Raw genomic sequence first — 3,262 nt, 5'->3', positions numbered from 1 at the left:
CTTGGCATGTTGCCTGCTCCAACTCAGAAGTTAAAAGTTTGCACTTCCTTAAAATACAGTATTTCCCAACTGAACCTGCATCAATCCACTGATTGGTATAACTACACATGCATTGCTCAAGGCACAGCATGGGCTAATGATCAGTGGCTTTGTCTTGGACCAGGCTCGTCTTTCCTTGATCCAGTGGTGAAATGACCAGTTGAAAAAAGGTGTATGGGAAGATCTAAAATGCAACCAGGAGGAGACTATGCCAAATTGTCACAGCCCTTGGAGGCAGCGTTTGGAGCATCTATCCAGATCTGGTAAGGCGGTTGAGTCTTGGTTTGCACTGTGGGGTGTGGAAAGTGAGTCAGGAGTTAAAGAATGACATGGTAAAGGATCCATCACAGAGGTTTCCTGCCCTAACTCTCTTCTTGGGCTCTCTACATGGCCCTGTGTGCCGCACCACCCCCTCTCCCCCAACTCATTTTTCTGATTCCCACACCTCACCTTGGGTTTGCGTTGATTTGCTGGTTGGATGAAGGAGGAGTGCAGTCCAGCGCTGGCAGGCATGGCAGCTTGGTCTGTGTGGATCCAGAAGGGTTCAGAATCTTTACAGGACTCACGCTGGCTTCAGGCGGAACCAGAGACCAAGGAGAGAAGCCCATCCCTAGAAGGACTGTACCTGAAAGGCCAGGTCCATGCTTGTTAAGGCAAGGCGGGGTGTTAAGGCCTGGCTTGCTCCTCTGTTCTCTCTCAGGAGTCACAAATGGGTGGTAACATCACCAGCTGGAGAGCAGGCCTCACGTTTCTGCTCCTGCCTGCTCCTGTCTGGAGTTGCCTTAAACTTCTCTGTTTGAAAGAAAAACTATTTGGCTCTAAACTAAAATATGAGTCTCGTTAACCATCCTCCTTCCAAAGAATACAACCTTACCTCTCTCTTTCTTCTCTCTCCTCTTCCTTCTGCTCTGTCTTCCTTTAGGTTGTTTAGGTTATAATACATGTATGCAGGGGAATTAAACGTCTAATGTGGTCACCAGAGAAGCCCAAACATAAGAGTTTTGAATCTGTTGGGAAAAAAAGGGAAGTGATACTGGCTATGGGGTGAGGGTGACATCAGAGAAAAGCCGTGCTCTGTTCTCTACAATGTGGCTGGGATTTTTTACTCCAAGAAGAGGATTAAACAACAGAACTTTCCTGGAAAAGAACGACTTTTTCTTTTTTTCTTTTTTCTTTCTTCCTTCCTTTCTTTCTTTCTTTCTTTCTTTCTTTCTTTCTTTCTTTCTTTCTTTCTTTCTTTCTTTCTTTCTTTCTTCCTTCCTTTCTTTCTTTCTTTTTCTTTCTTTCTTTCTTTCCTTTTCTTTCTTTCTTTCTTTCTTTTCTCCTTCTACATTTTTCCCCAATCCATTCAGAAATGTGCAGATACACTTGATACCCAGAGACCTATTTCATTTTATGCAGAGACCTAATGCTGTTGAAAACTAGTACTAAACTATTATTAATGAAACAATAGTATTCAAATGTTTTTAAACCTACTGTGTTGATCCTCTAAACAGCCCAGAAGAGTTTGAAGGGGAAAAGTATGAATACTACCCCAGGTTTTGGAAAAAGCAGGGCCCGAAAGTGAAACGCCTTGCCCAGGGTTGTACACCTGACAAACAGAAGCATCAAAACATCATCACTTTTTTGACTTTAGGCACAATGTGAGTTTTACTACATCTCACTGCCTCTTCCCACACAATAATCTTTTAAGATTAAGTCTTTAGATTCTAGAGTTGAGTCCGTGGAGTTACTAAAAGGACTCAGAAAAAAGGAGCTTTGAAAAGGTTATATTCTCATTCTTCTTTCTCTGCACAGTGTCTGGGAATCAAGGGAAAGGATTATTTTTTAAGACTGCTTTGAAAGTTTGCTGGCCTATGATTACTTGACTAATGCCAGTAATAAAATCCTGTATATCAAAACCATATCCTCTTTGGTTTTTCTTGGTTCATTACTTGTTTAAGCTGAGTGGCCAGCTATGTGCAAGTTTACTGGTAGGGAGGTCTTCTGGGAGCAAAGATCGGTTATGTGGTTTCTGTTGAGATTCAGGAACAAATTTCGGCAGGTCCATATCTGTTATCAGGGAGAGGGACCAGATACAGAGCACGCTTCAGGCTGGTCGGTCAGACTGCCAGGGGCTTTGTCTAGCAGAGTCTAGACTGATCACCTCTGGAATATGAGGGAGAGAAGTGATGATTATTGATCAGAAGCTGGGTCTGCTGCTGTGGACAAGCCAGGATCTTGAAGATAACTAATCAGTTTAGGGTGCCTACCATGGAAGAACGTTTCTAGTTCCTACCACATAAGGCTAAGATGAAAGGGCCCTTCCTCCCCTCTCTCCTCCTCTCTCAGTCCTTTTCAGCATCATCAAATCAATCATGGGTGGGACCTGGGGGCAATCAAGGTGTGGTGGCCAGTGCACTCAGTGAGGAGCCTGTTTCTCTCTCTATGTGGTCTTAGACAAGTGATCTGGGTTTCAGTGTCCCCATCTTAAAGATGAGGGGGTTGGACTACGTAGCCTTTGACATTTTCAGGCCTGACATTCTTTGACTCTATCTAGAATATCAGATTCTGGTCTGTACATGCTTTGCCAAGAATGTTAAAAGATCCTCAAGCTTCTTGCCTTTGGTTTTCCTCTCTCTTCTCAGGGTTGCCAGGGCGACAGTGAGCAGGAGAAGCAGCACCTTTTCCCCCACAGTAGTCAGAGGTCTCACTGTGATCACCCAGCACCCGCCTCCCAACCTCCCCAGTCCCCCGTCTGCCAATGACCTTAAGCTCCGGCAAATGAAATGCACAGACATGACAGGAAACCCCTTATGCAGAGGGCTCTCACTTTAGAGAAGGGAAAAGCGAGTCACAGGGAGGGTGAGATGAGCCAGGACTCCAGCCCAGATGCACTCACCTCCCAGTTGAGTGCCTGTTTCATGGCATCACCACGCTGGATATTTCTTTTTTTTAAATTCTCACCTGGATGAGATAATATCTTCTGTTCCTAACTTACATCAGGTTCAAGTGACTCTCTGTCCTACCCTCCTATCCCATATCCATCCTAGCTCCTTCTTGTTACTTCCCGATAATTAGCTTTATAATCATAAGGATTTCCAATACTTTGTCTTGTGTTTTTTTAGAGAAAAAAAAAGATGCTAGGTAAAGAAAGAAACAATAAATATTAACAATTAAATAATTCCTGATTTGAATACCTGTTTAGTGTACAAAATTAAAAAGGAAATAAATGATAGTAAAT

Source organism: Hippopotamus amphibius, chromosome 6 (genome assembly GCF_030028045.1).
Source record: "Hippopotamus amphibius kiboko isolate mHipAmp2 chromosome 6, mHipAmp2.hap2, whole genome shotgun sequence".
Lineage (NCBI taxonomy): Eukaryota > Metazoa > Chordata > Mammalia > Artiodactyla > Hippopotamidae > Hippopotamus > Hippopotamus amphibius.
This window is presented reverse-complemented; position numbering follows the sequence as displayed.